The sequence below is a fragment of the Petaurus breviceps genome, unplaced genomic scaffold (assembly GCF_028583685.1).
Source record: "Petaurus breviceps papuanus isolate PSGF00001 unplaced genomic scaffold, PetGlider_PUasm1.0 90804, whole genome shotgun sequence".
NCBI classification, from domain to species: domain Eukaryota; kingdom Metazoa; phylum Chordata; class Mammalia; order Diprotodontia; family Petauridae; genus Petaurus; species Petaurus breviceps.
The window spans coordinates 10,669,305-10,674,811 of record NW_027187348.1 but is presented as its reverse complement, the minus strand read 5'-3'; the positions used below and the strand labels follow the sequence as shown (position 1 = coordinate 10,674,811).

The following is a 5,507-nucleotide window of genomic DNA, read 5'->3' as shown; positions in this document are numbered from 1 at the left end:
ATCTATCTATCTATCTATCTATCTATCTATCTATCTATCTATCTATCATCTATCATCTATCTGTCTATCTATCATCTACCTACCTACCTATCCATCCATCTATAATCCATTTTCTATCTGCTTGTCATTTGACTCTCTAAGGGGATCTTGAAAGCTTTTGCACCATCACCTGCCTAGAGCTAGTTGTCATTACTTTCAACTCTGTTTTCTAGTTCTTGCAACTTTTTGTCCCTTTAACACAATTCTCACTGAACCTGGATCATGATTACTCCCAGATTCTTCGAATTAAATAGAGCAAAATCTCTCTATATAATAATAGCATAATAGCAGTCATACAACATGTGGCTTGTTTTTTTTTTACTGAGTTTGAATGGCATTTGGAGTCCTAGCTCTCTTAACTTCCAATGACACTGGTGACTTTTCATCTTTTGTTTTCCTGGATCACTCTAGTTTCTTGTTGTTCATATGCCATAAGTTGATCTGCCTTTCCTTAACTGATGGACACTCTTATTTTGATTGGCATGTCATTAAATAAGTAAATTATTTTACATAGTATTGTTATTTTTATTATATTAGTTTGCCCTCCCCAGGAATAATAACATTTCTCTAATTATTTAAGTCGTCTTTACTACTGAAATGATTGTTTTGTATTTATATTCATATCGCTTCTACATGTGTCTTGTTAGGTAGATTCCAAAGTATTTTATACCTTCTGTAATTAGTGTGGCTAAGAAGTGTGGGTAAGAAGTTTTATCTTAGTTAAATATGAAGTTCAATTTTGTCTAAACTCTATTACTCTCTACTCCACCTAGCTTGAGCAGTTTTATTTAAAGATAGGTTTGAAAATTTCTCATAGAGAAGGAAAAAAAGGTCAATAGCTGTAAGATGAAGCAATGTCAAAGCTTGTTTTTTTTTAAGTCTGTTAATGTAAGAATATGCACAGTGACCTCTGGTTAGTTGGTGTCTAGCTCCCTGCCAAACTGCTTGGCATACCTTTAATCAGGACTTAAATCAGTGTGAAACAATGTCCTTGAGAAAACTCCGCTGGTTTACAAAGAACACTTTGAAGTTTACTTGCTCTGCTTTTCTCCTTTGATCTTCATTCTCATAAACAGAGCCATTAATTGATATTTTTTTCTTTCTAGAGGCAATGGAATGTTTCGAGTTGTTATTATTGATGCATGTCATGATATTATCGAGTGTGAAGGAAACAGGGCTTTATGATGGGCCATAGAGGACAAAGTTTCTGAGAACAGTTCATTAAGTTTTGTACTTATATTTATCATTTTATGGAACTTACTTAAAAAAACTATTTGCCAAAATAATTCACTAGATTGAAGTGATAATTTGTAGTAGTTCAATAAAAAATAGTATACAGGCCTTTTTGTGTATCTAGCTGGCCCCCTCAGTTAGATATTAATTTATACCTCCAAAAGTTTTATTTTGCAAATTCTGAATGATCATTTGGTTTGCCATCCTGTGAATACTTCACCTTGGGGCAGGTAGGTGGCACAGTGGATAGAATACTGGGCCTGGAGTCAGGAAGACTCATCTTCTGGAGTTCAAATCTGACCTCAGACACTTAATAACTGTGCAACCCTGGACAAGTCACTTAATGCTGTTTTCCTCAGTTTCTCAACTGGAAAATAAGCTGGAGAAGGAAATGGCAAATGACTTCAAGATCTTTGCCAAGAAAACCCCAAAAGGGGGTTACAGAGTGTGGGGCATGACTGAAATGAGTCAACAACAACTACCACCACCACCAAATACTACAGGCATTTTGGGAAAAGGCACCAAGTTCAAAGATAGTACAGTCAATCCTCAAGATCAATTTTTATGACTTAAAGCATTTGTCTGATTTTATTAATAGCCTCATTTTCACTTTAATATTTACAAATGGGTATATTCACAGCTATGCTGCCATACTCTGAGACCCTTAAGGATCTCAAATGGTATAAGAAGCATCACTGACAGATTATTTCAAGCTGATTCATCCTTCACCATCTTCAACACTATCCACTAGCTGTGGAAGAGTATCAATCTGTAGAGACCTTGCCAGTCTCAGTGTCTTCCAACAGCAGCCCCTAAAGTCCCTGCATCTTTTCCCTAGAATTTTTGGAGGGTGTCTAAAGTAGGCAGGTTTAAAATTATATAGTATATAGTACAATGCCCTCACATGACCATCTGACACAGTGGAAGGTAAGATTCAGGCTAAAAATGTTTTAGTTTTAAGAATTTCATTTGTTGTACAGTATTTATGATATTGTAGATTTCACATGTTATGAAAAATGAATATAGTTCAGAAATATTTTTTTTAACTGAGACATTAGCACAAAGGGCTATAGATTTCTAGGGAAATACTAGCAAGAAAAATGTTTTGCATGCTTCCAATTTTATTTTGTGTAATGCATTTTATGGATTATTTCATGGTTACTATTTTAGGAAAAATGGATATTATCAGAATTAATGTTTTGTTATGAAGATTATATTTAGAAAAGTATATTTTCAAATCTGTAGGACTCATCAAATAAAACATATGGGAAGACTGGAAAAAAAAGAAAAGTATATTTTCAGCAATCTCTAGCAAAAGATTATGGTTTTTGGTGATTGGGGGAAGCTAACTCCCTATTTCTCATAGGTTCAGTGTCTTGAGCATACACATTTTTGACTGTCATACCCTTTTCTAAGAATGTTATACCCATGAAAAGTGAAGATTGACTATATTTCTCAATCTTTTCGAGTTTTAGGACTTTTTAAATTTGAAAAAACCTCACAGAATTCTATATGACAGCAGTGTTATAAGTATTTGTGGATTAAGAAATATATGACAAAAAAGGTACTGTTAATTTAGTAGTACTTTCAAATAAATTTGTATTTTATTAATTTAAACACTATCTACATATTTTTGAAAAGGCTTGAAGAAGGGTGGCCTAGAAAACAAAACTATTTGATATAATACTGGAAATAATAGCTGTATCAGGAAGACAAGAAAAAAATGGAGAGAATAAGTATAAGAAAAGAGGAAACAAAAAATATCCTTACTTGCAGATAATACGTTTACTAAAAATTAATTGAAATAGTAACTTTAGAAAAGTTGAGTGATTTAAAATAAACCCACACAAATAATTGGCTTTTCTGTATAATAACAACCCAACTCAACAGAGGGAGATGGAAAATTTTATTTAAATTAATTACAGAATATATAAAATATTTTGGTGTCTGCCTAACAAGACACATATAGAAATGATATGAATACAACTGCAAAACAATCTTTTTAGTAGTAAAGACAGACCTTAATAATCAGAGAAATATTAATTATTCCTGGTGAGGGCAAGACAATATAATAGAAAAAACAATACTACCTGAGATAATTTACTTATTTAATGCCATACCAATCAAAATAAGGGAATGTTCATTAATTAAAGGCTGAACAGCTTATGGTATATGAATATAATGGCATTCTTCAAGCCATAAGAAATGATGAAAAGGTTGGTTTCAGTGAAACTTAGGAAGACTTATATGAACTCATACAAAGTAAAGTAAACAAAACAAGAACAATTTATACAATAACAACACTGTAAAAACAAACTTTAAAAGCCTTAATAACTTTGATCAATGAAATGACCAAGCATAATTCCAAATGATAAAGCCTTCTCACAAAGCGGTGATGTCCTTTGGGTGCAAAATGTGACATACAATTTTGGACATGGCCAATTTCTTTTGCTTTGTATGTTTGCTACAAAGATTTCAAATACATGAACACACATATGTACATATATGTATGTGTATACACATATGCACACTTTTTTTGTTGGGGAGGGGGAAATTGGAAGGATTGAAAATAAATTCTTGTTAATTGGTTAAAAAGTAAAATAAAAATTATCCTTAAAAGACATACATGATAATAATAATTATCCCTTTCACATTGTGGGAGTAGGCAGGGGAGGGGACAGGTGGAGAATTAGGGGCATGGCACCCTGTGATCTGGAAAATTTGCATAACATTTTTTGACCCTCTCTTTATACCAGAGAAGAAATCTGAATTTTTTTCTTTTTCTCATATGGGGTGTTTACCATACCTTATTGTAAAATTTTGGTTAAGTATTTTTCTGGGTCATCTACTGGCATTTCAGTGTTGTCTGTGACTTCCACAAAACTCTCCCAAAATTCCCATTTAATTTCTTTTGCAGACCCTCGATATATCAAAATCACGAGATAGGGAGAGTTGTGATGTGGAAGGGATAATTGTAATTGCATTGATTTTTCTGGGCAGCCAAATTACTAGTTAAAACTCATGCTAGTATGTAGTAGGTGTCTGATAGAAGAGTGGGAAAGCTTACTAGCTTTGACTATCTCTGATGAGTCTTTTGACAACTCACCTAACCTCTCTGGGCTTCAGTTTGCTAGTTTATAAAATAAGAGATTCGAACTAGATGACCCTTGAGGTCTTTTTCTGCTGTAGGTTTATGAGACTGATCAAATCACTTTAACCCTGTGGACCTTTGTTTTCCCATTTGTAAAATGAAATGTTTCAACCAGGTATCTCTCCCATCTCTGACATTTGATGATATATCTATCTTTAGAGTGGCATGGTGGTTCCTATTGCTAAAGCAATGCCCAGTTATACAAATATGATTCTGAGAAAATCCAACTTACTCTGTGACATGATTTCCATGCAGGCATCACAGGGAAAAGCCAGGACTGCTTATTCTATGACTTTTTGCCTTTTCAAGCTGTTGGTAACTACAAAGGCAGGCACACATTTTTATTCTGGACTGATATGACAGTTATCATTATGTAACCTTATCAAAACTCTTCACTCACTTTCTACTCCACCTTACTGATGTTGCTTGCAAGTTAGACTTTAAAAAGGATTTCTCAAAGAGAAGCTAAATGAAGCCAATGAGTATTTGAGAACTGTTTTATACCACGACTCTTTGTCATGATGCAATATTTCTAAGTCATTTAAAAGGAATGCAGGATGTTGTTTTGGAAAAGCCCCAAGACATAGGAGATTTGGACTCTAGACTTGACTCTGCCATTGATTAGCTGTGTGACTTTGGACAAGTGACAACCCCTCAGGATCTCAATTTCCTTAACTTTAAAATGAGGAAGTTAGAATAAATGATCACTCAGGTACCTTCCTGCTCTAACATTCTGCTGCTACCAATACTTATAAGATGATTGATAACTTTTATTAGTTCTTTATTATATGAGATGTGTGAGGTAGCCTGGTATTGTTATCCTCATATTACATATAAGGAAAATGAGATACTAGGAGATACTAATGATTTGCCTTGCCTGGGATTCAGACACTGTTTTGATGTTTTTAGTCTTTTGCTTAGACACACTGAGCATCAACTACTACCGTGTTTCCCTGATAATAAGACACTGTCTTATTATTTTTTTTTGGACAGAAAAACACCAGAGGGCTTATTTTCAGGGGAGGGCTTATTTTAATGAACATTGACAGCAATTTTAATAAACAGGTAAATGTGAACAAAAAAA

The 5,507-nt window shown here is 33.7% G+C and overlaps 1 protein-coding gene across 1 annotated transcript in view; it reads left to right on the top strand.

Moving 5' to 3' along the window:
* The window catches only part of PLCL1 (phospholipase C like 1 (inactive)), a 444,953-nt gene that overhangs the window by 116,813 nt on the left and 322,633 nt on the right, over positions 1 to 5,507 (top strand). The window lies entirely within an intron of this gene.